This window comes from Catharus ustulatus, chromosome 4 (genome assembly GCF_009819885.2).
Source record: "Catharus ustulatus isolate bCatUst1 chromosome 4, bCatUst1.pri.v2, whole genome shotgun sequence".
NCBI lineage: Eukaryota > Metazoa > Chordata > Aves > Passeriformes > Turdidae > Catharus > Catharus ustulatus.
The window spans coordinates 67,059,980-67,067,692 of NC_046224.1; positions in this window are offsets into that span (position 1 = coordinate 67,059,980).

Here is a 7,713-nt window from a genome sequence, read left to right on the forward strand (position 1 = left end):
TTTGTAAATCCTGAGTCAGGATTTATCATGGCTGGTAATTGGGGTGCTCTGCATTTTATCATGGGGATGTCAAAAATCAATCTTAGGAACTAGAAATAAGAAAACTCCAACCAATCTGTTGCTTCTTCCTCCCACACAGACCCCAAACGACATCGCCTCTTTTTATAAATGGCCCTGTTCCCATATCCAGATCCAGAAGACTATGAGAGCTTTGCAGATACTTTTGGTTCACTTTTGTCCACCATAGCTATTGACAACAAGTTTTTTCACATTTGCAGAGCTGAAGGTATTATCCATTTCCAAAATCTTCATCCAACAGATGGATCCGGAGACTACACCTACACCAATAAATTATGCCCAGTGATTCTCCTGAGCCAGTCTTGCCTACCTGCATAATTAATAGAAACTTCTATCCAAAACAAGAGCCTGGGACACAAGTGCTTTTGGGAATAGCCTCTGGATTATCACAACTTCTAAACTGTGCCTGGAAAACATTTGGGAGACCCCCAGCTGACAAAGGCATGGGAACCATGCTTCTCTGTGTAAGTGGTTGTGTTCCTGTGCCTGGGAGCCAGCCCAGGCACTGTGGAGTTTACTGGAAGGAATGCAGCCAAAAAGTGACAAATGGCAGTGACAAATCATGGATCATAACTCATCCTCCCTTCTCCAGCACGGGAATCCACAGAGGACAACCCAAAACACCAGGAGTGTTACACTGCACTTTGACTCGTCTCCTCCTGCTGAAGTGAATGGTATTTCTGCTACAATCAAGTCATGATCAGACACAAAACAGCCTCACAGGTGATTAGACAAAAAGCTTTGTGCATGGTCCTCTGAGTGCTAGACAAAGTCCTCCCTACCAGTATTCAGATGTCAGCCAGTGTCAATAGCTGTGAATGATGGTTCCATTAAACATTTTGATGGGATTTGCCCTCCTAGACCCCTGAGTTTGCTGTTTGCCATCTCCCACAGAAAGACAGGAGAGTTCTGTAAGGGATATTTACTTCTTTCAGGAAATCAAAACAAAAAGTCATCTCCAGAGCCAGCTGTATTTTTAGTAAGTTGGCAAGGATCAATTTTTGCAAGTTTAAGAGTCTGTCCAAGAGCAGCTCTGTTCTTAAAAAGTGTAAAGCAGACAACTGCTGAAAACCAGGACCCAAAAATGTCCCAGGCTGAATTTGGAAACTTCCCAGAATTTAGCTAAACTACCACTGGTTGCGTTTGTAAATACAGATCGAAGTCTTTGGTTATCATAACAAAAAGTCGAGATTAGGTAAATCAAAATTAGGTATTTAGTATTCCGATTCTCACATCTGAAAAAGGAGATGTCTAGAGAGTGTCAGTAACTTCCAGCTCAAATCTCTCCTAAGGATTTCTGTTTCAGATGTCCTTCTCCAATGCTGCTCAGGTAGCACTGGAGTAAAATTTATTCTTCCTCTGGGAATCTGTCTTTGAATAGGTGAATATATATTAACCCTTTGTGAATAATAATCTGAGTCTGACAGGAATTTTAAAGGCTTGGAGGGATATTGATAATCCTCAACAATTTTAACAAAAATGTATACTGCTAGCAAGATTTTTCAACATGTATTTCCAGGCAGATTTAAGTCAAACTGAAATAGAGTTTCTCCTTTAGATTTTCAGTGAACTGAGTTTAAACGCACCTTACATTTTTATTAACCCTGTGTAATTTTTCTGGGAATCCTACTACTCTTGCCTTTAAATTCAGATCATCTGCCCACAAGTTTCTTTAACATGGAATTGAACTTTTCCCCTTACAAATCCATCTAAGAACAGGAATGTCTGGTTCATGTTCTCTTTCATTAATTGCATGACAAAAGGCTTATGAACTACTGAAAATAGATTAAAAAATGAACACATTCCTTGAAATCCCATTGTATCTTGAGACAGACTTCAACAATCACTTCCCAATGAGAAGCAGAGGGGAAGAGAAAATATTTTCTGGAAAGTTATGAAATAATAAACACCCTGCTCTGTAATCAAACTGGAAAAAGAGGAACCTATTATTTCATTTGAGGAACATTTCCACCAATGTAGCTGGTCCTATATTAGTCCATTATTAAGGAAAAATATATGTCCACATCTACATATTGTAAGCAAGTTTGATATTTTTTGAAAGAGAGTAAAACGTAAACAAAAAGAAGAAAAGAAACTTAGATCTAAAAATCTTGCCTGAATTGTTTCCATCCTGGCAGAGCACAGCTGATGCAATGTCCACACAAGGCTCTTGCTCTGTGAAAGGGACCAGTCCAAGCAAGCCCCATCATTGGTTACTCAGTTATTCAACAACTGAAAAAGAAATTATTACCTAGTTTGACCTCGAACCAAACCCAGAGTATTCTAATCCAGAAAACCAGCCAGCTGAGATTAAAAAAAAAAAAAAGGATACAAGAGTCAATCAGTTTTAATTACTGGACTTGCAGAACTCTTTGCTATTTATATTACCTACTAATCATAATCAAATTTTATGCTGTATCCTGGTGGAAAACAAGCAAAAAAAGCCAACAGGATGCTAAGTTGCATCAACAAGAACATGACCAGCAGAGATACAGAAGTCATTGTTCCACCCAATGTTTGTCAGGTCATGCCTGGAATACCACATCCAGTTTTTGTTCCCACTCCACAAAAATGATGTGGACACTCTGGAGAGGGTCCAGAGCAGGGCACAAAGATGATCAAAGGGTTGGGAAGCTGCTATATGAGGAAGGGTTGAGAGAAATTGATTTCTAGAGCCTTGAGAGAAGAGTGCTTAAGGGAGACTTTAGAACTGCATTTCAGTATTTAAAGGAAGGCTACAAAGAAGGTGGAGACTCCCTTTTCACAAGGAGTCACATGGAAAAGATGATGGGCAATGAAGTCAAGTTACATGTAGGGAGATTCCTATTAGATACAAGAGGAAAAGTTTTCACAGTTAGATCAATCAGCCACTGGAGTTATGTTCCCAGGGAAGTGACGGATCCATCAACAATAAACATGTATAAGATTCACCAGGACAAGGGGCTGGGCCATCTTATCTATGCTGTGCTTTTACCAAAAAGACCTTTTTAAATTTTTCTGCACAGATATCTTAGATCAGTAATTCCATCCTGTTCACAGGTTGTGTCGCTGTCATGGCCGGCCTCTGCCAGATACTTGTGGAAGAGCTTACATAATGTTTGTTTCCATTTTCTAGGTACAGTAATTTCACGAATACAAGCCGCACCAATTTGACCAAAATTTTGGTGGAAACCCGGAAGTGCGGCTAATATTCCGGGGCGGCTAATCTATTAACAAAATTCTAAAAGCTGCCAACACGGAAGTGAGAGCCCGCGGCAGCCCCAAGCCAAGCTGGGGCCCGGCCGGCCCCGGCAGAGGTGGGAAAGCCTGGCAGAGGCGGGGCCAGCAGTGTGGGGGCGGGCGGCAGAGCCTGAGCCAGCAGGGCGGGGCAGGGAGGGCGGCAGAGCCTGAGCCAGCAGGGCGGGGGAGCCCGGGAGAACTGGGGCTAGCAGTGCAGGGGAGCATGGCTGAAGCAGGAAGGCCGACGGGTGGGGCTGCCTGGCAGCGGGGGAAGCCCAGCAGAATCGGGGCCAGCAGCGTGGGGGAGCCCGGCGGTGCGGGGGCCTGCAGTGCCGGCCAGGGCGAGGAAACGCGGCGGCGGTGCAGACGGGAGGGGGCGGCCGGCGAGCCCGGCGGCGGGGCTAGGGAACGCGCCGCGGCCGGCGAGCCCGCCGGCGGGGCTAGGGAACGCGCCGCGGCCGGCGAGTCTGGCGGCGGGGCTAGGGAACGCGGCGCGCCGCGGCCGGCAAGCCCGCCGGCGGGGCTAGGGAACGCGGCAGCGGGGCGGTGCTGACGGGAGAGGGGGGCCAGCGAGCCCGGCGGCGGTGGCAGTACCACCCGGCCAGCCCCGCCGAGCCGTGGCGCTGAGCTGGGCCACCCGGCCCCGTCGGCAACCATGAGCGGGCCGAGCCTGCCTGGCCCCGCCCCGAGCCAGTAAAGCCCGCTATGCCGCGATCCTGTTACTAATTGGCCAATTTGTGAAAGCTGCGCACGGATTCTCGCGACAAACGAAAGTGCGGCTAATATTCGGGGTGCGGCTTATCTATTGACAAAGACAGCAACATTTTCGAGGCACCGGGGGTGCGGCTTATAATCCGTGCGGCTTGTATTCGTGAAACTACTGTACATTTGTTCTGAGCCCTGCCTAGTGCCAGCAGAATTTGCAGAATTACGCCGGGGGATCGATGAACCCAGAATTGCATATGCTTTTATAAAAATTAAATTTCATAAAAGGCTTAGGCAGTAGGTAATACCCATCTGAATTATGGATGGATACCAGTACTTGTCAGAAGGACGATGTTGGCATCATCCTCAAAAGCACTTTTACAGCAGTATTGGTTTTCTGTACTCCTTTTCTTCCTCTTTTGAACTACATTTTGGGGTGGGGGAAGTTTGTTTTGTTTTGTTTTGCCGAACAACAGGAATCTCTTCTTTTTCCACTGAATAAATAGCTATTTACACTTTTTTTATATTCAGTGTGGCTGCCATGAGCTTTCTAGAGTTCAGACCAACAAAATATGCACTAATGAAAAAGTATTTGCTTCCTCCAGGCTACTTTTGTGGAATTTTTCTCTACAGCATTTACCGCAGTCTGCCAAATGTCTCAAATGTCTTTAATGTGGAGTGGCAGCCTCAATGCCTCTAGGGATCTGAGTGGGAACAAGTTTGGGGCTTAGAGGATCCCTCAGAGTGGGGGAGTGGGCAGGGAACACCACAAACAACAAGGCCCTAAAGGGAAGTCCAAGTTTGAGGACTAGAAAAGGAGCAAAAGGTAGGAGATGAAATTGAAAAAAAAGAAGAAATGTGAAGTACTCAAAATACTGGGAAAGTTGAAAATCCTGAGAGGGCTTGGTCAAAGTGGCTGGGAGCTGGAAGGGATCTGGAAGGCAAAGAGAAACCAGCCCTCACCCACCATGACCCAATCCCACAGAAAGATGAAGGGAGATGCTCCAGCTTTCCATTTTCAGCCACCCTCCCATTGGCTGAGGATATACATACCCTTAACGCTGCCTGATTGTCCTCCTCCATGTCAGTCGGAACATTTGGACTTGGAAAAGCAAAGAGTGAGGTCCTTGGGCTGTTGAAGAGCCCCAGTGAAGAAACAGCCGCTGCCTCACCATGGAACTTGTTGCCAAGCTGGCAGAGCAATGGGATCAAAGGAAGTACTCATAGTTTGAAGAATCATTGTTTCAGTTGGAAGGGACTTTTAAAGGCCATCTGGCCCAACCCCAGTATCAGATGTAGCATCCCAGATGCTGATTCAATTACTCAATTACATGGGAAAATTCCCTGTCTCAGCCTCCTGGCCTCACCACATGGTTGCTGGTCATGGCAAGTCCGCATTATTGACTTGACACCCAGTCTGCTGCCCTCCCAAGCCCTCTTGCCACAAGCACTGTCCCTCAAAAACACCATTGCACTTGCTAGTTTGCTATTAGACATGAGCTCTGAGGACACCTGATAACTCTAACAATTATCCATCCCAACATTTGATAATTTCGAGAGCTAAACCACAGCTGACAGGCCATGTACAGTCTGAGCCCAAAGTGTTGTGTCATTTAATGGACCTAAGGCCATGGTGCTATCACTTGTGATTTCCTTTTGTTGTCATGTTTTTGTCACACTTTCCCCATCCCCAGACATGTCTAGTGTGCCACCAAAGCTGATTTCTCTCACTTAGCATTTGTTAGCAGCCAGCTGGTGTCCCAATGGCAATGAGTGGTGGATTTGGAGATGGGGAGTGTAAGGAAGACAAAGCACCTGATCTGCCATGGACGGGTTATAAAGTTTGCTTTTCTGAACTGTTGATGCCATCAAATGAAATCTGTGTTTCAACAACTCGAGTGAAACAACTTTTGGCAGACTTTTCTAAAAGGGACTCTTAAAAACATAGTAAGTCAAGATGAAAATGCTCCATTATGGCCCAAGTCTGTTACAAGAGAATGCAACTGACCTGTTTTGAACTTTGTATTCTCTCTCACATGCATGTTATCAGTTTCATCTCCTTACTGGAAAATCTCATACTCACTTCATTTTCAAATTATTTTAAAAATAATTTTTATCTTTAAATTTAATATTTTTAATTTAAATATTTTCAAATTATTTTAAAATTTAACCACACAAAGTCTGATAGTAATTCAGCATACACAGTTCTATTTTATTTTTAGTATCATGGCAGATAATTTTTGAAACAGGGATTCCATACAGCTTTTCCTCATCATCTATAAAGTCTTTTGGTAGTAAGCCTGCATAACATAGTATTAAAACATTCCCTTTTGGGGAAAGTACTCTATGTCTTATGAAACGTTTTTGCATAATAACATGGGTATAGATTGATTTCAACAAGTAGATCTGCAAGTACCACCATTTGTAATTCTAAATAATGAATACAAAGCTCCAAGAAATCGATGCATAAATCCTGCCCGAAAATTATACAAATTTTTTTTAATAGTATTGACTTTTTCTTTGGCACTACATCCAGGCACTTGATTTTTTTTTTTTAGCCATTTTTTTAAGATCTATACATTGCTGGTACTGGTTAAGACAACCCTGGGGTTTTGCTCAGTTTTGGGTACATAATATAAGAGGAATACAAAGTGGATGGACTGACATCAAAATATTGTTAAAACTACAGTGATCTTTTTGAGAACTAGATCAAAATTTTTTAGACAAGGACAGGGGCTAAACCACATTACATTCTCATCCCTGCTCTATCCCTACAAAATAAAAGGAGTCTGTAGCAGAGTGGACCAGAGCAAATGATTCCACCTCCCAGTATCTTTCAAGATAATTAAATTAGTTCTTTTTGCGCTTTACAAAAGGAGCCCCTGCAGACCTTTTCATGGAAAGTAGAGCCCTAACATTTTTCCTTTAAAACATCCAGATATTCAAAGGAGTTGCATTTAAATCTCTCTTTAGTCAGAAGTCTGCTTAAGATATCTGAAGCCTTCTCACCAAACCCCAGGATATATATATGGGTACATATATATACACACATATATATGTATACAGAAATCAAATAGAGCTATTAAAGAAAATGCAAAAACAGTCTACTTTTAATTCTTAATTTCAGCTGCTTAGCCCACCAGACTTCTAGATCTTGAGGTTCTCAGGGAAGAGGCTAAAAGCTAGAGGAGTAAGGCTTAATTTGACAATCACCAAAAACAAAACTTGTAATTGGGATTCCATGGAATTCTAAGCCTTTCACCTCAAAAAGAAAGAAGTAGGACCAGAAAGGCTACAGGGAAGAGCAAAGAGCAACAGGGATAATAACCACAGCTGCTGGATGGCTTTCCTCAAAAGCAGTAAGTAAAGAGGGAGTCCTGTCTGGAGAAGACTCAAGGGCTTTGTATTGACAGATGGAGGAAAAGCCCTACTACACGATGGGAAGTTCAATTACCCACCTGACTGGACATTAGAGGAGGATATTTTATGAAGTATCCAATCAGATATGCAGTACCTCGTGGTTGTGACACACTTAAAATACTCTCTAAGCACACGAAATGTCACGGTCAGCTGGGACTAGTGTTCAACTGGAGGAACTTCTGGGCAAGGCAGCTTGGTTCTTTTGAGTCTCCAATTCTCTTCACCAGAATTTTTGAAGTATGTTAAGAATATTTTACTTTAGTATCTGAGAGACAGCAAAGAATTGGTCCT